Genomic DNA, 21,560 nt, shown 5'->3' with positions numbered 1-21,560 from the left:
TGTTAAAATTATAAATCATGTCTAATCATAGTGAATTGTAAAAGTTCTGTATTTTTATTTTAAGGAAACATAAGAATAAAATTATCCTGTTTGTCCTGCACACAGTTGTACTTGGCCTGTCTTTCTAGAAATACCCTTCATGTTGTCGGTGTGGTCTCTGGCCCGCTCCACAGTTGGACAGCAGTGCCAACTTCGTGTAAGAAACCAGCACACAGACCCAACTAAAGGACTCGTTACTCCTTTAAACTCTCGTGTTGATGTTGTTTATGGTGGTGCCTCTATTTTTAAGGTGGTGGCTTCTGCAGGAAGAGCCTCTTAGCTTCTGTGGAAGGCTAAGTGCACAAAGTATAACCAAGCAGAGATTGGTCGTGCAGTCATATCACACGCTCACTGACAGAAACCCTCAGGGGAATAGAACATTGTCGCAAGCAGCCCGTTTTCCCGTCTGGACCGGTAAGCTTCGGACTAGCCCTTGGCATTTCCACTGAGGGCTCCTGGCATATTTTCATATATATTTCCATGTATGGTGCTTTTCTTACAGCTGTTCTACAAAAGATGAGCTTTGTGATGTGCCTCATAGAAGCAGACAGATTTCTTTGCCCCATAGGAACGTGCGCTGACTTGAGTGCAGGGTTAATTTAAGGTACCAGTGTTCTCTGACGTGCACCGTTAACACCCCGGAGCTGATGAGGTACTTGGCCACAGTAGAGCTCAGCGCCACCGGCCTCTCCCCTTTTCCAAGGACCTCTGCCAACTGGGCATCAGGCTCTGCTGTGGTGGGGTGATGGTTCCCCCTCCTCTCCAAGGTCAGAACTGCCTGTTTTTTACTCCGATAAGATGGGAGTTGCAATTATTGAATCTGGTAACATCTAGAAGGAGTATGATTATGGGGCCAGTTTTTTTCCAAGGAATAGCCTTTCGTGAAGGTCTTCTCTGCCTGGACTTAATCTCCCCACACTAAGCACACTTTGTATGATCATGGAGTCAGAAGCCAGGGAGCAACCTGGGGCAGGAGATCAGAATGGTTATGCTCTTTGCATAACCTGTGAACACCTTTGTTTGGAACTGCTGACATCCCAATAGGACAAGAACCAAGATTCAAACCATTTAAATGTATGGGTTTTACCTTTCACTGGATCAGGCTACATTCCTGCAGCACATGAATGTGGACTAGAGCTGTGGGAAAATGACGAAAGCCACATGATGAAATATGGATCGTTGTTGAAGCCAGGTGATGAGGATGTTGGGGTTCATTAGACTCCTCGTTCTGGTTTGGGCTATGACCACCATCCTTTACTTTTCCTGCTTATTCCCGCCCAGGCAATTTCTCCTCAAAAGTTGCAGGGAATTTTAAAGTTTCAGGTCAGGCCCTCAGCATCAAGTCAGTGTGTCTGCCAGTCCTGTTCTGACCATGTGTGGTTCCAGCCACCTGTCCTTGTAAAACAGAATTTCTCTTAGTTCTTCTTTATGCCCCTAGAGCTAGCTTTATAGTGGAAGGGCTGGAAAAGACAGCTCATCAGTTTTTGGAAAATGTGTTCCTCTGTCACGAAGTTCTCACTGTTGTTCCTCAGTAATGTGTCTCCATTCCATCTCTTTCTAGCTCTGCTTCCACATTCCCAGTGCGTCTGACCCTTAACTGGTTTCCGTCTAGCCCTACCCCCCACACCCAGATACATCTTCCCAAAACATTATGGCATTTTTCTTACGTGGTAACCCTCCATATCTACTTACTGTCTACAGAATTAAGTCCAGTTTCCTAAGTCAGGCACCCAAGGTCCACCACACGGGAGCTCATGCCCCATTAGCTTCTCCACTGCTGCCCTAGCCTCCACAAGCTCCGGGGCCGACTGCAGCGTTTGCTGTGCCTCACTTTCCCACCCCCTGATTGTTCAGAGAAGCATTCCTGAGAGAACCCACAATCGAAGACCCAGCGCCAGCCTCTCTCCTTTCTTAAAGTGCCCCCCGCCTTGGAGCTACTTTGAGTCCTTTCTAAAACAGTTGGACTCAGGGTTTAGTGAGAACCACGTAAATAGGGGCTTCCTAGGCTTGGAGATTGGCAGTTGGTAAAACATTTTTTTAAGAAGATGTGTGGGGCAGCGCTTGGGTGTCTCAGTCAGTGGTTTTGGCTCAGGTCATGATCTCACAGTTCTTGGGATCCAGCCCTGAGTCAGGCTCCACCCTGAGCTTGGAACCTGCTTGAGATTCTCTCTCTCTCTCTCTCTCTCTCTCTCTCTCTCTCTCTCTCTCTCTGCCCCTCCCTTGCTTATGCTTTCTCTTGCTCACTCTCTAAAATAAAAAAAGATGGGCAACTTAAGTGAAATATACCTACAGAAAAGAGCAAGGAATATATGTTAAAATAAATCTAAAGCAACCATTCATGTAACCACGACCCAGGTAAGAAGTAGCATATTAGCCAGCACCTAAAAACCCTACTCCGTGTGTCTCTCCGTGGTCCTAATTCTTCCTCGTCCAGAAGTATTTTATACTCATTTTTGAGATAATTATTTCTTTATAATTTTACCTCCTTCTTCCTACATTTGTATCCCAAATTGCATAGTTTATTTTGTGTCTATTTTTGAACTTGAATAAGTGGAATCACCATTTGTATTTTTCTGCTTAATTCTTGTTTTTAGGAGATTATTCTCCTTCATTGTTTTATTAATACAATGCCGTTCTACAGCTATCCCACAGTTTATCCAGTCTGCCAAAGGTGGACTTAGCCGGTTCCCCTTCAGGGCTGACATGAATGGCGGTGCTGCTCTGACCATTCTAGTGCACCTGCATGTGTTTCTCCAGGGTGTAGATGCCAGAGTGAAACTGCTGGATGTTTTTCCGCATTGTCTCCAATGCTTTGGTATCACAAGGAATTTAATTTTTGCCAGTCTGGTGGGTGTGAAATGGTATCCGATTGTGGCTTTTGATTTGCATTTCCCTGAATACTAATAAGGTTGAGTGCCTTTTCATTTATTTATTAGCCATTGAGGGAGAGCACAGGAAGGAGAGGCAGAGACACAGAATCTGAATCAGGTTCCAGGCTGTGAGCTGTCAGCACAGAACCCGATGGCAGGGCTCGAACCCCTGTGAACCGCGAGATCATGACCTGAGCTGAAGTCAGACACTTAACTGACTGAGCCACCCAGGCGCCCCTAGATTTCTACTTTTGTAAAATGCCTGTTCCAAGTCTTTCACTCATTTGTCTATTAGGTTGTCTGTTTCTTATTTGCTTGAGCGTTTTATGAGTTTTTATATGCATGTATATGTTTGTATTCTAGATACTATTTGTCATTTATGTGTGTTGTAAATATCTCATTCTGTGACTTACCTTCATTCTTTATGATCTGTTTTAATGATTAGAATTCTTAATGTAGTTAAATATGTCTTTCCTCTTAGGGTTAGAGGAAATCCTATCTTTCTGTGTCTTATTTGTAAATAAGACTACTCTACCTCAAGGTCATGAGATTCTCTATGATCTTCTAGGAGTTTCTAAAGCTTTGCCTTTCATATTTATTCACCTGGACACCTGGAACTTCTTTTTAGGGTGATCTAGAGTAGAGAGGTCAAATTCCTCCCACTACCCCAGCCCCCGGACATGGCTAGAAAGTTTTAACATTTCTTCTTTTGCCATGTAAGGACTACTATAAACTACTTCATCTTCTCACTCTCACTTCATACAAAGACATCTTAATATGCAAACATGAGAAGAGCATAGGGTCAGAGTAAAGGAGAATCCTTTAAACCAAATAATTGAGTTGTACTGATTAATTTGTATTTTTCTCATTTTGTTACAGGTTCTGTGCACTGGTTTATGGAGATGGATGAAGGAACCTTATTTTTTTGAATCTGAAGGGCTGACATTCCCCAAGTCTAAAAATCACATAAGTGTCCAGTGTTTTCCAGAACTGTCCCAGGCAGCCACAAACTCTAAGGACTTTTAACACATCAGAGACACACTGGCCTCCAGAGACCCAAGATTTGTTCCTCTTTAGCTACTCGCACTGGGAAGCCCCTCTTAAGATTAACCCAAGTCCCTCATACTGCATTTTAAACGCCAGCTGCTCCCCATCAAATATTTAAGGGCCTACTATGTACACACGTGGTGCCTGGCCCTTTGGAGCCCGCTGTTCAGCAGGGACAGGTGAGCAGTTATCACAGAGGGCAAAAAGGGCCAGGTCAAAGGCCAGGATGCGTTTAAGCCCATCAAGGTGGCCAGCTGCTTTCTGAACAGGGACGACTCAAAGTCTCTTCTCCTGGCCTAAGTTGAGACCTGAAGGCTAAGTGAGAGTCGTTGGGGATGAGGTGGGAGTCAGGTGCAGTGATGGGAGAGGCTGTAGAGGACTCCGGGGCTGGGAGATCAGCACAGGCAGACTTGGAAGCAGTGAATGTTCTTCGGTGTGGCTGGGCCCTCCACGGCTAGGTCAGGATGGGGAGAGCCCTGTCAGCCGGCAGAAGGGGGATAGACTCAGAGAAGGCAGGGGAAAACCTGGAAGGGCTTGGCTGCGGGTATGAGGCGGGTCGGGTGCTGCGGATTAGAAAGTTGGTTGAGAAGGACTCACACCCTCTTTCGCCCTGCCCTTGGCCACACATTCAGTGATGTTTATCGGAACCCAGCAGCCACCCTGCCCTTTCCTCAGCAGTCCAATCTCCCAGCTTTGCGCCGACTTTAAATCACATTCGCCCCAAACAATAGGCCCAAGAACAAAACTCCTGTGACTGCCGCTCTCTGTCAAAAAGCGGTCACTGTGAGAACGTGTTTTCCGTGGATTTTGCCAGAGTTTAGCGGCGCTTGTCAGTGAAAAGCAAGTCTGAGAGATTGGGGAGAGCACGGGGGCCACTCCAGCGTCTCAGTTACTCTTCTGGCCGAGTGAAGACCCAGGAGACCTGCCCCACCAGCGTGGTGTAGAAAACTCACTTTTTCTTCACACGCTTGACAGGCAGGGAGTACTTTGTATGCTCAGAAAGTCCATCTGCAGTCATCATCTGGATTTTCGTTTCTATTTGATCCAGTCCATGGATTTTTTTTTTTTTTTTTTTTTACCCCCGATCAACTTTCCCAGAAGGCAGTGCTTTGCTCTGGGGAATGGTTAGGTCAAAGTCGGATAGCAGAGGATTTGAAAAGTAGCCTCTCCACGTGCCCCTCCTGGCTGTGCCCTAGATGATGGTCCCTCAGCAGCGTTTCCTAGAAACCACTGAGACTGAAGTTAAACTACACCGTCCTCAGCTGCAGTGACCCTGAACTGGCCCTTTGTGCAAGGTCATCCATGAGACACCAATGCCTCCGTGCCCTCAATAGGTCATTCACTCCCACTAAATGCTTTTACAGTGGAAATTCCCTGGTTAAGTTTCACAGGTAAAGATGAATATTTTGTGTGTGTCACCCATTGTATGGTTGTTCAAAATCACAGGGCCAGCAGGACTGGAATTTTTTCATCTTACATATTTTCCCACCTTTAAAGTATTAGTGATAGCTCCCTCGTTTTGAGACTCGAGGTTTAAAACATTTTCATTCTGTGTGCCATGAATTCCACTCCTTTGAGCATCTGGGCTTAATGAATCCTTAGCATTTTTCTTTGGGGGCTTTGTTGGAAATGAAGGATACTCTCCACTACTTCTCTGGTTGGAAGATATGTGTTTTATTCCCTTCTAAGTTATCAGGCTAAATCCTGTGACCTTTCTCCCTTGAAAAGCAGGCAGTGTTTCCAAAATTTCTAACACAATTCCTCGGGAATGTGGAATGGGTTTCCTTGTGGACAGTGTTGTTTATGGGGTCTCTGTCTCCATTCATAGAAACCTGCATGTCAGAGAGACAGCGTATATATGAAAACATAGGATAAAGGTGCTAGAGAACCGAAATGCTCTGGGTAGCAGCCCCCCAAACCTGACGGCTAAAAACAGCTCCCCTCGGCTGCAGCCCCAGCAGCAGCAAGTAAAGATGCACTCAGTCACAAACCGACTTACTAGGGTCCTGTCTGGAGTCCAGAAGACAAGAGGAGACCTCTAAAATTTGATATAAAGTGATGAGTGTCTTGAGAGGGCCACTAAAGTGCCATGGCAGTCCTTTCTGCTGGGACAATCAGAGAAGGCTTCCTGGAGGTGTTACGGAACCAGGCTGGAACCATGGTGGAAGAAGCAAGCGGCACTCAGAGATCTTGGTGAATTGGAGATTTATTTTACACCGCTGGGCTCAGAGGAGACTGTTTCTCCAAAGGACTGAGCCCAGAATGCAAGTCGGGAGGGTAATTTATAGCCGACAACGTCCATATCTGTGGGGGGTTTTGCCCACACAGCAAACAAAGGAAGAAGAACCCAGAGGAGGGGTCTCTAAGCTGGAGACCAGAGTTTGTTTTAGCCCCGTCGGCCATCTTTGGCGTACTTGACTTCTCCAACAGAGGAAGTGGCATTTGCTCTGTTTCTTGAGTGAAGAAGGTAAGATTCTGAATAGAGACAGTAAAGGTGAGAGCAGATTTTTAGCCCACCCTCAGGGGGTCCCATCGCCTGTGATGCAGAAAAGGAGAAGCTCAGAGTGAGTAAAGCTCTAGGAAGGGATGAGTGATGATGGAAGAGAACTAAGAACCTCTGGAGATGCTAAAGCCAGAAGGAGACTGAGATGCATAGCAACCACCCCGAGTTACTCTTGGTGAGAATACAAGTCTTAAGGAAAAGAGAGTGAAGAGAGGGAAAACCCCAAGCAGCAGATACAGGAAGGAAAAGAAGTGCAGTTGACCCTTGAACAATGGGATTAAGGGCACCTTTGCAGTCAAAAATGTGTGTGTAACTTTGGACTCCCCCAGAACTTTACGAATAGCCTACTGTTGACCACTGGCCTTACTGATAATAACATAAACAGTCGATTGATGTATATTTTGTGTGTTATATGGATTCAGTATGATATTCTTACAATAAAGTAAGCTAGGGAGAAGAAGATGATGTTATTAAGAAAATCATAAGGAAGAGAAAATATATATTACAGTTCTATATCAAAAAACCCCACATATAAGTGGACCTGACAGGTGCCAACTTCCTCTCTAAGGTGGGAAACTGCTCAAAGTCGCAGATGAATGATGAGTAAGGCCACTCGGACAGAAGTGGACACCCTCCTCCAGCACTTGACCATTTATTCCTTCCTTTGTTGGGTATCCATGCTTCCCGTAGTCTAGCAAGCTCACGCATTCCAACAGTTTTTTCGAGTGCGTTTGAATGTTAAGCTAATACTTGTTTCATTGCTTTAAAAGGTGCCCTTTTAAAAAGCAGGATCCCAGTCACTAACACAGGAATGAACATTTTTATGGACCTGTACCTTAATTAGGGGAGAGCATCGAAGTCATTTTAAATGGACTTAATCTCATCCTAAGCCTGGCCAACATTCCATTCCTAAGGGTTTACATCAAGGAAGTCATCCAAAAGGGGGAAAAAGGTATGTGTATAGAGTTCTATGTCACTGTAAAGGATAATGAAAAATTGGGAACAACAGGATTGCTATGACACTTAAGAGTAATACTAACAATGTGCACCTGGGTGGCTTGGTAAAGTGTCTGACTCTTGGTTTCAGCTCAGGTCACATTCTCACGGTTTGTGAGATCAAGACCTGCAATGGGCTCTCCGCTTGTAGCATGGAAATTGTTTGGGATTCTCTCTCTCCCTCTCTCTGCTCCTCTCCCCCTCAAAATACACAAAATAAACATTTAGAAAAACTAATACTAATAAGTATGATGCTCACTTGTAATGTTAGCTATTAATCACTGAAAAGTGAGGTAATGTAGAGAAGAGGAAAATACAGAAAAAAGATTATACGAATGCAGGCGGTTCACAGGAGGGCAGGAATCCCAACTTGTTTCCCTCTGCACTTCTTCTTCCTTTGTCTTTTCCCAGTTTTTCCCATGCTGGTTTGAGAACATGGAAAAATGAGTTGATTTTGGAGATCAATGACACTTTGGTGATTTTCTTCTGCTAATGAATGGTAATGTGTTGGAGGGGACAATCCAAGCAGTGATCAGGGTAGAGAAGACCTTACACATAAGTAAAAGACTCTCGCATTGCCTGTCTTTCTTTTTTTCCCATTAGGCCCTGAACACATCTCCATCACCACTCTTAATGTTCTGGGGGCAATAACTATCTAGTATTATAATGGATGGTGCGGGGGAGGGGCTGGCGCATAGTAGGCACTTGATGAATATTGTGACATCCCTTCCAGTGCAAGGCTCTCTGGTTACAGTTTACCAACCCCAGGGTAACTGATGTACGTACTGAAACAGCAAAAGGAGCTAAGGAAGCAAAATAAAGCAGCACTTTCAACTATTTCTATTTTACAAAGTGCTTGGTGAAACTGTAAAAGGATATTTAGTACCACAAAAAGTAGGCCAAGGGTAAGAAAAACTCTCCATACCCAGGAGGATTCAGCTGACCAAATTAAGTCTGATCCAGAATAAACAGTTCTCATCTGGAAATCTAGCAGTTCCAGAAAGTACTGTCCAAGTGGAAAAAGGCCCATGATGCTGGTCTGCATAATTATGTAACCCTTTAGGAAAGGGGAAGGAAGTGCCACCATCCTGGGGTACATGGGGAAAAGCAACCATGAGAAAATAATAGTACTCAGGCCTCACAGAAGGGGAGTGTGCTACTAGAGAAACCAGGCCCATAAGCCCTTTCTCATGAACTTGACCAACTTTGGTCATTTTTCCCTGTGCCTACCCGGTGTCCAAAACCTAAAACAGGGTTCCTATTATCCAATCCGTCCAACAGAAATAACTGTCAAATAGGCACGTGAATAGCACTGCACGTGAAGGAACCCGTTTGAAATGAGACACGAGCTCAGCTGCAACGGTCAAGACCAGTCACGTCTGTGCTTTCTCTGGAAAAGCATGATCATCGCCCCTTTGAAGATCACTTAAAAACATCAAACAAACTAGATCCCAGATGGTAAGAGGAATTTAAAATATAACTCTCTTTCCCTAACAAATTGTAAAAATCCAGGCTTGAAATTAAAAGCAGGGATTCAACGAGCTCATGTACACCATGGTCACAGCAGCATTTTTCACAGTAGTCGGGGTGGAAACAACCAAAGTGTCCACAAACAGAGGCACAGACAAACAGAACGTGCCGTGTACAGACAATGGAGTATCATTCAGCCTTTAAAAGGAAGGAAATTCTGGCACCTGCTACAGCACGGATGAACCGTGAAGTCACTGTTAAGTGAAATGAGCCAGGCCCAAAAGGACAAATACTGTGTGACTCCACTTGTATAAGGGACCTGGAGTAGTCCTAGTCATAGAGACAGAAAGTAGAGGGGTGGTTGCCAGAGGCTGGAAGGAGGGCGAGTGGGGAGGGGAGATAGTGTTTACTGGGCACAGAGTTTCAGTTTTGCAAGATAAAAAGTTCTGGAGATGGATGGTGGTGATGGTTATGTAACATTGGGAATGCACTAAAAAAAAATTTTTTTTTTTTTTTAGCACTTTTTTTTTTTTTTTTTTTTTTTTTTATTTATTTTTGGGACAGAGAGAGGCAGAGCATGAACAGGGCAGGGGCAGAGAGAGAGGGAGACACAGAATCGGAAACAGGCTCCAGGCTCCGAGCCACCAGCCCAGAGCCTGACGCGGGGCTCGAACTCACGGACCGCGAGATCGTGACCTGGCTGAAGTCGGACGCTTAACCGACTGCGCCACCCAGGCGCCCCTTTTAGCACTTATTTTTAAGAGAGAGAGCATAAGTAGGGGAGGGGCAGAGAGAGGGAGACCGAGGATCCGAAGCAGGCTCCATGCTGTCAGCACAGAGCCTCACGTGGGGCTCGTACTCATGAACCATGAGATCGTGACCTGAGCCAAAATCAAGAGTTGGCCGCTTAACCAACTGGGCCACCCAGGCGCCCCCTTAAAAATAATTTTTTTAATGCATTTAAAAAGACCATAGAACTAGGCACTGGAAGAGACACTTGGGATCTTTAACTTCAGTTCTCTTACACTTCACCGCCGTTTATTATGGAATATTTCAAATATATACGAAAGTAGAAGAATTTAGTAAACCTCCTTTTACAATATACCATTCAGCTTCAATAATTGTCAGCTTACAGCCAGCTTTATTTCATTTTTACCGTTACTTTTTCCCCCTCAATCCCACAGAATTTTTATCTTTTAAATTTTTTTTTGGAAATAATTTCAAGCATACATGTAAGGAACAAAAAATGAAAATAGTAAGACAAAATCAAATACTTATCACCCTTTACCCAGATTCATCCCTTCATCTCTCTCGCTCTCACGCACACACACAACCCTCCCCCAAACACTTTTTTTCCACCTATTGAGGGCAAGTTACGTGTATCATAGCCCTTTACCCTTAAATACTTCATTATGTATTTCTTTAAAATGAGGATATTCTCTTACGTATAGTACAGTCACCAACTTCAGTAAATTTAACACTGACTCAATTTTATCTCTGTTCCACCTTGCATATTCCAATTTTGTTGATTATGTTCTTTATAGCATTTTTTCCCTTCCAGTTCAGGGCTAGGTGTTGTATTCAGTTGTCAGCCTCCATTTCCAGAGACTTTCTCTTTTATAGCATTGACATTTTGGCAAAATAAATACCTCTTCCTTTTTTTTTTAGTAAGATGGTCCTCACTGGGGATCTGTCTACCATTTTCTTATGATTAGATTCCAAATACACATTCTTGCCCAGAATACTGCCTAGTTTATGTTGTGTTCCTCTCAGGATATCACATGTGGAGGCGTATGTCTATCTGCCCCTTATTGGTGATGTTGATCTTGATCACTGGTCAAGGTTGTTGCCCAATTGCATCACTCTACAGTTACTGCCTCCCCCCTTGCAAATAAGAAACAGTCTGTGCGGAGATGCTTTAAGATCATGCAAATAATCTGCTTATCATCAACATTTCCCTTAGATTCAGCGTCTGTATTTACCTGTTGCTGCATAATACATATGTCAAAACTTAGTTGTTTAAAACAGTATTTATGATCTCAGTTTCTGTGGGTCAGGAAATTGGTAGTGGTTAGCTTGATGTTTCTGCCTCAGGATCTCTGGTGAGATTACATTTCAGTGTTGGCCAGAAGTTGCCATCATCTGAAGGCTTGCCTGGGGCTGGAGAATCCATTGCCAAGACAGTTCATTCATATACCTGGCAAGTTGTGCTGAAACTGTCAGTTCCTTGCTTCACAAACTTCTCTCTAGAGTTGCTTCTGTGTCCTCGTGGCATGGACTGGTTTCCTCTAGAGCAAGTGATCCCTGAGAGAGCAATGCCTTTTGTGACCTGCTCTTGGGACTCATACACTGTCATTTCCACTACAGCGGACTCATTAGGAGTTACTAAATCCAGGGGCGCCTGGGTGGCTCAGTCGGTTAAGCGTCAGACTCTTGGTTTCAGCTCACGTCATGATCTCGCAGTTTGTGGGTTCGAGCCCTACATCACACTCTGTGTTGACAGCATGGAGCCTGCTTGGGATTCTCTGTCTCCCTCTCTCCCCCCCCTCCCCGTTTCTCTAAATAAATAAACATTTTTTTTAAGTGACTAAGTCCAACCCACATTACAAGAAACAATAAGCTCTAAACTTTTTTTTCCCCCAAGCTCCAATTCTTGAAGGGAGACTATCAAAGAATTTGTGGACATATTTTAGGATCATCACAGCATCCACTGATAATTCTTGCCTGATACAGTTCTTTCTCTGATACCTGGAAAATAACGGTTTCCAGCTATATCCTATACTGTTTTTGAAGCAAACCCCAGCAGTATATTTCATCTGTAAATATTTAAGATGTATCTCTAAAACAAAGATGTTGTAATGTTATAAGCTGATAACTTAATATTATCAAGTAACAAATCAGTAATTAAATTTCCATTTGTCTCATGAATGCCATATTTTTTGACATACAATTCACATCCCATAAAATTTATCCATTTAAAGTGTATAATTCAGTGGTTTATAGCATTTTCACAAAGATGTACAGTCATGATCACTATCTTAATTCCATCATCCCAAATAGAAAACGCTGTATCCAATAGCAGTCACTTACCATTTCCCAGTCATCCCTTGGCAACCACTAACATACATGCTATGGATTTGCCTATTTTGTACATTTCATATAAATGGAATAATACCATATGTGGTGTTTTCTGTCTGACTACTTTCACGTAGCATAAAGTTTTCAAGATTGATCTATAGTGCAGCATGGATCTTTTTTTACTGCTGAATTCCATTGTACAGGTATACCACATTTTTATTTATCCACTTTTTGGCTATTATACATAATGTTGCTATGAACATTTGTGTACAAGTTTCTGTGTGAAGCCATGTTAATTTTTGGTTGAATCAGGACCAAAGTAAAGTCTACATAATGCTATGAGTGGATAAATCTTTTAAGTCTCTATTATAGGTTCCTCCTTCTACAACTTTATTTTTTCAATTTGTTAAAGAAATGGAGTCATTTGTCCTGTGTGGTTTTCCAAAATCTGGATTTTGTTGATTGCATAATTTAACGCGTTCTTCTAACTTCTATAGTTTCATAAATTGGTACTTGGGTATAGAGACTTGATCAGGTTTCCTTGATGGAGAGAAGAGGCAAGATGATTATAGGTAGGCTGTCATCCTACCAACATAATTCTCTCTCTCTTTTTGTTGTTGTTTTCCTGATATTTTGATATTAATAATTACTGCCTAGATCCATTTTGGAATAAGAAGTAGTGGTATCTCGGGGCGCCTGGGTGGCTCAGTCGGTTGAGTGTCTGACTTAGGCTCAGGTCATGATCTCGCGATCTGTGACTTTGGGCCCCACGTCGGGCTCGTGCTGACAGCTCAGAGCCTGGAGCCTGCTTCGGATTCTGTGTCTCCCTCTCTCTCTGCCCCTCCCCTGCTCATGCTCTGCCTCTCTCTGTCTCTCAAAAATAAATAAATGTTAAAAAAAAATAAATTAAAAAAAAAGTAGTGATATCTCATTCTGTCATTCCTTCTTTATCTGTTAGCTAGAATATATATAAAGAAAAAATTTGCCCCTCTTTTATTATCACATGATTCAGTTTGCATATAAAAGGAAGGATAAAATGCTTGATTCTTTCCCTTTATTTTATCCTCTAATATTGATCAACTATTTGTAGGTTTTAAAAATGAACTTGTGGGGGCGCCTGGGTGGCTCAGTCAGTTAAGCATCCGACTTCGGCTCAGGTCATGATCTCACGGGGTTTGTGGGTTCGAGCCCCGCATCAGGCTCTGTGCTGACAGCTCAGAGCCTGGAGCCTTCTTCGGATTCTGTGTCTCCCTCTCTCTCTGCCCCTCCCCTGCTCATGCTCTGTCTCTCTCTGTCTCAAAAATAAACAAACATTAAAAAAATTTTTTTAAAAAATGAACTTGTGGATTAAATGTATTTAATACATTCTAATCCCCTGGAGTTATTTTGTTTTTCTGTAATAGTTCTTTTTTTCCCTCAAAATAAGTTTCCAGGGGCACCTGGGTGGCTTAGTCGGTTGGGCATCTGACTTCGGCTCAGGTCATGTTCTCAAGGTTCCTGGTTTGAGTCCCGCGTTGGGCTCTGTGCTGACAGCTCAGAGCCTGGAGCCTGCTTCCGATTCTGTGTCTGCCTCTCTCTGTCCCTCCCCCTGCTCATGCTCTGTCTCACTCTCTCTCACTCTCTCTCTTAAAAATAAACAAACATTTAAAAATTTTTAAAAAAATAGTAAGTTTCCATATTTTGGCAGGAACACATGAGTAGATTTTTTGACATTCATTATGTTAGATGATTAATGACATTTCTTTTGACATAAAGTCCTCTTATTTAGGGTTTAATAAATCAAATATTCTAATGGGTACACTTTTTCCACATAAAAGTAAGAGAGTTTTTGAAAATTTTCATGCTAATGTTTTTATTTTTGAAGAAGATAAAAAGGTTAAATATTTAATAGACCATTTCCAGGAAAAAAAAAAGGCATTGACCTATTTTATGTGGTATCCACTAGGAGGTTCAGTAGATTAAGGGTAAAATTAAGGTCCCTTTATGTACCATTAAACAGCTGGCACCCTCATAGAGAGGAATATTTTCAGCATAGAAGATATGTGACACAACATGTGGTTGGTATTGGAAAAAGATCTACTTTCAAAGACATATATTAATATTTGCATTTTACTGCCCCACCCCCGTCCCCCGCCCAAATACTGCTTCTGGCACAGTGATGAAAGGCAGCGAAAATTAACCACAACAAGTGAAGGGGAGATGTGTTATGATTCAGAAGCTTTAATTCGCAAAAAATTATTAACGTGTGTATCTTCTTCTTGGAGTTATTCTTACTGTTGCTCACATTGTCCTCTCTTTGCAATGGTTCTTTTCTTTTTTATTGTATTCTACTTATTTATTTTTTTAGAGAGAATTCCAAGCAGGCTCTGCGCTGAGCAGAGCTCAATCCCACAACCCTGGGATCGTGACCTGAGCCAGAAGCAAGAGTCAGAAGCTCAACTGACTGAACCACCCAGGTGCCCTTTTTCTCTTTTTAAAAGAATTCTGTGCATGCTGTCAGTCCCTACAAAGCCAGACTGGGGACTGATCCCAGGGAGCCTGGATGCTGAGTCATGCCGTCTCTCACAAGTGCAATTTGCTCCCCGCACCTTCCTTCAAGCATTGGGCCATCCTGGCCTGTTGGATGGGGCCTACCCTCACCCACCAGGTCATATTCCTGTGGCCAGCAGTTCCATAGCACTAAGCCATTGAGGAAAAGGTTTGCATGGTGATTACTGTCACACCCCATATGCCTCTGCTTCCCTTATGGGCCCTCGGGCCTTTCCAGCAATCTTGAATCTTAGATGTTTCCCATCCGACGGAGCCCTGGTCAGGCCTGGCCAATGGTTCATGTTGGCTAGTTGGTTCCTAAGTCTTTTGACGTGACTGTAACAGCCTTCGATAGTTTCCTTGGTAGCTGGTGTAAGGTGTTTCTAGCCTCCTTTGTACATTTCTTGCCTCATATCTAGAATCAGCCTTTTCTTCCAGAATCTTTGGTTCCTTTTATTAGGAAATATTATCTCCAAAACTACAGTCCAGGGGCTAGGATGCTCCCTGCCATGATTGGTAATTGTTTCCAGACCTTTTCAGTAGAAAGGAGGAAAATGTTTTGTTCAAGATGTATGGTGAGTATCTACAGATATTTGCACTGCAAACTCAGGACCACAGGGATTTTACTTGCCCTCCTCTGTTTTACGTCTGGTTCTCCTTTCCCCCACGCAGAGAATCCCAGTTCTAAAGAGATTCTCGTAATAACAGATTAGATTATTATTCATTTGCTTGAACACACAGTATGTCTCGGGATGCGGATACCAACACTACCACTAACGATGTGACTGACAACACTGAAAGATTTTTTTTCCTTACGGTTTGTTCCATTAGGGATGCACAAATTACTGTGTGTAATTTTTTGTGTGGTTATGCCACCCACTGGATACTAATTTAGATTCATTAGCTTCATCCTAAATTTTTAAAATTTAATTTTGCCTTATAATTATGTAAAAGTTTACCTAGTTCTAGTCAGATTTACCAAACAAGATGTATTCAAAGTTGAAGAAGACTTTTATTTTTGGCCCTCATTCTGTTCCTTCCCTCTCCCTCTAATTAACCATTTAAAAATGTTTGTAATTTCTTTTTCTACTTTAAACACATAAGCAAATATTATAGATAAAATAATATATATTTTACCACACACACACACACACACACACACACACACTTTCTACCTTGCTCATTAATTTGGAGATCTCTGTGGATTTGACATTTTTTTTTTAATTTTTTTTTTTTTAACGTTTATTTATTTTTGAGACAGAGACAGAGCATGAATGGGGGAGGGTCAGAGAGAGGGAGACACAGAATCCAAAACAGGCTCCAGTCTCTGAGCTGTCAGCACAGAGCCCGACGCAGGGCTCGAACTCATGGACCGCGAGATCGTGACCTGAGCCGAAGTCGGCCGCTTAACCGACTGAGCCACCCAGGTGCCCCTGGATTTGACATTATTTAACCAATCCTCTCCTGATGGACATTTGGGTTGTTTCTGGTTTGGGTTTTTTGTTGTTGTTGTTGTTTTTTCTTTTTTTTCTTTCTTCCTTTTTTTTTTTTTTTTTTTTTTTTTTTGCTATTGCAATTAATGTTCTAAGGGTAACAGCCTTGTGCATATTTACAGTTAAAAATATTTTTTTTGCCAGGTGGAAAAATACATTTTGTCATTTTGTTTTGGGGAGAGATCACTAGATATGAGATTGCTGGTTGAAAGGATTGGTAATTTTATCGGTATGGCCAAATCCCCAACAACTATGATAATAATTTGCAAGACCATTAACAATGTACGAATGTGCCTGTTTCTCCACTAACAGTATGTCAATCTTTTAGATTTTTGCCAATTTAATATATAAGAAATAGTATCTCAGTGTTGGTTTTATTTGTGTGTGTGTTTCACTTAATATGAATGAGGTGAGCATGTTTCGGTTAGCCATTTCTTTTCCTGTTCATTGTTTATCTCACAGAATCGATTCCCTGTAGAGTCCTTGGTCTTTTTATTTTTAAAAGCTCTTTAAAGATATCAGAGATAGTAACAATTTTAAATATTCTCAGATACCAGCAGGTGTCACAATATCACATAGAGGAACTCATCCATGTTTCTTTTAGTAATTCTATGAATATTCATATGTATAAAAACATGAACACATTTTTCAAGCAGCATTTGTTGAAAAAACTGTCTTTCCCTATTGAATTACCTTGGCACTTTGGTCAAAAAATTGATCATAAACACATGAAAATATGTCTCTGGATTCTACTGTATTGTGCCTATCTACATCATCATGTAGTACCACACTCTTCATTATAGTGTAATTTTGAGATTAAAAAATTTTTTTAATGTTTATTTTTGAGAGAGAGAAAGATCGTGAGTGGGGGAGGGGTAGAGTGAGGGAGACACAGAATCCAAAGTAGGATCTAGGCTCTGAGCTGTCCTCAAAGGCTGGGAGATCATGACCTGATCCCAAATCGGACGCTTAACCAACTGAGCCACACAGGTGCCCCAAAAGATTTTAACTAATCTCTACACCCAACATGGGGCTCAAAACTACAACTCTGAGACAAAGAGTCACGTGCCCTACCGACTGAAGCCAGCCAGGCACCCCTGAAATTTTTTGTGTAAGGGCTCTAAATTTGTTCTTTTTGTAAAAATGGTTTTGGCTATTGCAGATCCTTTGCTTTTCTGTAAAAATGTTAAAATCAGCTCAATTCTGAGAAAAAAAAGTGTACTGGCATTTTGATAGGGATTGCATTAAATGTGTAGAACACCTCAGAATTGCTATCGTAACAATATTCTTTCAGTCCATGAACATGCTCTATCTGCACTTCTTTAGGTCTTTAATCTGTCTCAGCAATGTTGTATAGTTATCAGTGTACAGGCCTTATACATCTTTTGCTAAATTTATTCCTAATTTTGTTATGTCATTGTTAATGATTTTTTATGATTGATAGTATATAAAATACAACTGATTTTTGTTTATATGTATTGTTCTTGTATCCTTGCCTAAGGATACTTGCTAAGTTTATTCATTCTAGTTGCCTGTTTTTTCCCCCTTTAATTCTAAGCTGTATGACTTTTCCTTTTCTTGCCTTATTGCCATGGCTAGTACAATTCCACATAGAAGTGATGAAAGCAGACATCCTTGTCTAGTTCCTGATCTTAGGGGGAAAGTTTTCAGTCTTTCACTATTAAGCATGACATTAGCTGTATGTTTTTCATAGATGTTCAGTATCAGATTGAGCAAATTTCCTTCCCTAATTTGCTGTTTTTGCCATAAAAGGGTATCAGATTTTGTCAAATATTTTTTCTATGCCTACTGAGATCATATGATTTTTCTCCATTATTCTGCTAATATGGTGTATTATGTGATTTTCAGATGTTATACCAACCTTTCATTCCTGGGATAAAACCTCCTTGGCCAAATCCTTTTTATATGTTGGTGAGTTATTTTTTTTTCTTTTTTAAATGCCAAATCATTTGATGTTAATTTATTTGATAAATCCTTTCTCCATAGTGTCAGATACTCCACGACTAATTACTACAATTCCAAAACAGTGGTCTGAATTCAAATTCCCTTTGTGACCTCTGCACTCCTTTGTATAGATTTTTATTTTGTGTCTACTACGTGCTAGGCATTTAGATGTTGAGGATACAGAAATAGAGAGTAGATGCAAGCCCTTGCCCTCACAGCAGTGGTAAAGACAGTCAAAACAAGTTATAAGATAGCTTGATGAATGCTGTACAATATTGGGTACAATTGAGATTTAAATAAAAGGAACCCAAGATAGAATTTTTTTAAGCCACCTAAAGGAAATTACTTGACATGTGAATTGAATTTAACCAGGATCACCATAGCATTTACCATCCAAACAGGAATTTTTAAAAGTCAAAGGGAGAACAAGTATAAACCAGGATGTATGGTTATCTTAGATCTAACCAAAGGGGAAGAGTGTTTGAGGGAGAAAAAATTTTATGTGAAAGAGGACAAGGCCTATTAAAGTAACAAATCTCAATTTAGTGAGTTTATAAACTGTAAGGAAGAAAATTAGGCTAGAAAAGCAAGGAGAGATCAGATTCTAAAGTCCTTGTAAATCAGAAAGGAACCTGCAGCACTGTATTCCAAAGACAGTAAAAGTTCAAAGCAAAGACATGACATAATTGTTGGAAAAAGATAAGTTGATTGTGGTGTGGAAAAAGTGTGAACAAAGAAGGGGATCAGTAGCAATCATTTGGGGAGAAATGGAGAGTATGTATGGGCTTTTGGAGTCATGAAATGTTTTGTAATTGTGTTGTTTGCTATTTGAATTACAGCTCAAGAAAGCGGTTTTGTTTTTTAAAAGATTTAGGAAATTAAGTTCTCAAGGTGAAATGATATGGGCTTTAGATTGATGTGTTAGAAATGAAGATGAGTTCAAGAGATAACTTAAGAGAAACTAGAAGGCCCTTTGACTCACAGGATATGGAGATGAGGGAGAGAGGAAAGTCAAATTAACTCCCAAGATTCTGGCCTAAACAGCAGGATGGATGATGGTGCTGTTTACTGAAAGATCTTAAGACATGTTGGGTGTGAGATAACTGAGATACTCAAGCTAGAGATTTGTTTTGGACTGTTTGTGTCCCTCCAAAATTCATTTGCTGAAACTCTAATCTCAGTGTGATGGCATTGGGAAGTAATTAGGTTATGAGTGTGGAGCCTTCGTGACTCTCAGTACCCTTGTAAGAGGCCAGAGGTCTTGCTCCATCTTTTTTTTGCCACGTGAGGATACAAGAAGTCAGCAGTCTATATTAGCCCAGGAAAGTGTCCTCATCAGAATCTGACCATGATCTGACTCTGACCTCAGACTTCCAGACTCCAGAACTGCGAGAAACAAATTCCTAAGCCACCTAGTCTATGGCACTTGGTTATAGCAGCCCAAGCTAAGACAATATCCAAGTCAGGCTCTCAGATGAAGGTCTAGGCCGAAGGAAATCAACAGAAGTCACTGAAGTAAACAGTACTGGTTAAGGCATGTGTGAATATACAAAATCAAGATGTAAAAGAGGTGAAGTCAGCTTCTGAGGAAAGGCCCCAGAGGTAGGAAGAAAACCAGGCGAGTGTAACGTCACAAGTCCAGTTTAGAGTCTTTCAAATAAAGTGTTCAACAGTGTAAAGTGCTATTAGGTGTCAAAGCAAACCAGCAGAGTCCAGTCTGGACTTAAAAAAAAAAAAAGGAAAAGAAAAGAAAGAAAAAGAGGGGCGCCTGGGTGGCTCAGGCAGTTAAGTATCCAACCCTCGATTTCAGCTCAGGTCATGATCTCACAGTTCTTGAGTTCAAGCCCCGTGTTGGGTTCTGACAGCATGGAGCCTGCTTGGGATGCTCTCTCCCTTTCCTTCTGCCTCTCTCGCGCTCACTTGCATGCTCGTGCTCTCTGAAAATAAACTTAAAACAAACAAAACAAAGTTCAAGTTTCAGTAGAGTGATAGTGGCAGAAACCAGGCTCACATGGTTCAGTGGTAAATGGTGAGATACGGTTTGTCAAAGGCAATTCCAGGAAGGAATTAGGTTTTGAAGGGGGAAAGAAGGAAGGGGGTGAGGAGGAAAAGACTGTTTTACAAAAAGGTTTGGTCATGTTTAAAGAGAAAGGAAAAGAGCCAACTAGGGAAGTTGAAGGCAGTGAAGGGATGAGAAGGCAGCTTCAGAATCAGGGAGGATTGCTTCAAGCTTAAGGTTTGGGTAGAGTCCGGGAATCTGTATTTAATCCTGACAAGATTCTGGTGCACAAGCAAGTTTGGAAGCCAGAGTAATCATAGAGCAGACTTTGCAAGAAGCTTGGAAAAGATGGTATCTTTAATACAGATCCTTGACTCTTTTATTTTCTCTCTGAATAGAAGAGGAAGAACTTGTAGTGGAGGAAGGTACAGATTTAGTGATGCAGTTCAGAGTTTGCGCTCTATCATTTTCCTGTGAAATAGTAATCTGCTCCCAGAGTTGGGGAAGGTGAAGATTTCCTAAGACTGGAGGTTTCAAATTGCTTCGAATAATGAAGGGTAGCTTGCTACTATTGAGGATCTAGTGGTTGTGGATGGTGACCGCAGATGATACAGTGGCACCAATCTGTGCCATCATGTGGTTTCCTCTGGCAGTGCTCAGCAGCCCAACAGTAATCAGGCAGAGAGCTGAACTCATCGACGATTCAGGTTTTGCCCCACAGTGACAAAATAATGACAGGAAAACAAAGGAGTTTAGGATATTGCCAAGAGTGGCCGGAGCATTAAGATGACAGACCTAAACTGGATGGAGAGCTAAGTGAAGAAAAGAGATGACTACTACTAGTGGAACTCCTAATGAGAATAATTTGGGTTTGACTATTTCAAACTCAAGGCCCTTTACATGTATCAGCTTTTGTTCAACATTTTTATCACCAACTATGCTACACTGCAAGGGGACGCAGCTGTACATAAGAAAACCCCTCCCCTCAAAAACATCGTTTTGTAGAAGAGTGCCAGTAAGAGCACTCAACAGAATGGTACAATTAACAGGTCAAGGTACAAGGTACTAAGGACGTGTGAGAAGGGACTCTTTCCAGCACAGGGGAAGAGGTGGTTAGCAGGGAAGCATTCATTTAAAAACTGCCCCCAAGCCAAATAAGATAAAAACGGAGAGGGGGCAAACCATAAGAGATTCTTGAATACAGAGAACAAACAGGGTTGCTGGAGGGGTGTTGGGTGGGGGGATGGGCTAAAATGAGTGATGGGCATTAAGGAGGACACTTGAGATGAGCATTGGGTGTCATAAATGATGAATCACTGAATTCTCCTGAAACCAATACTACACTACATGTTAACTAACTTGAATTAAAAAACACAAAACAATACCCTGCCCCAAGTAGATCTTAAATACAGAAAGACAGCTACAGGCAGAATAGAATAGCAAAAGCCCGATTAGAAGTTAAAGTATAGGGGAAAACAATGTTAAGATGAGGCTGTAAAAGTAATTTAAAGTCAAATTACAGAGAGCCTTAAAAGTGCCAAAGAATTTGGGACCTTATTCAGTAGGCAGTG

General features: G+C 41.7%; 1 long non-coding RNA gene across 1 annotated transcript; it reads left to right on the top strand.

The window, feature by feature from the left end:
* The first annotated feature begins 1,165 nt into the window (after nucleotides 1-1,165).
* LOC147583144 (uncharacterized) lies at nucleotides 1,166-21,384 on the top strand. Its single transcript, XR_015245714.1, has 4 exons — nucleotides 1,166-7,411; nucleotides 7,867-8,913; nucleotides 14,351-14,459; nucleotides 17,895-21,384. It is a non-coding gene; the product is annotated as an uncharacterized LOC147583144 (long non-coding RNA).
* Nucleotides 21,385-21,560: the final 176 nt, after the last annotated feature.

The sequence above is a fragment of the Puma concolor genome, chromosome A2, assembly GCF_028749965.1.
Source record: "Puma concolor isolate L17-30 chromosome A2, mPumCon1.1.hap2, whole genome shotgun sequence".
Taxonomy (NCBI): domain Eukaryota; kingdom Metazoa; phylum Chordata; class Mammalia; order Carnivora; family Felidae; genus Puma; species Puma concolor.
This window is presented reverse-complemented; position numbering and strand designations above follow the sequence as displayed.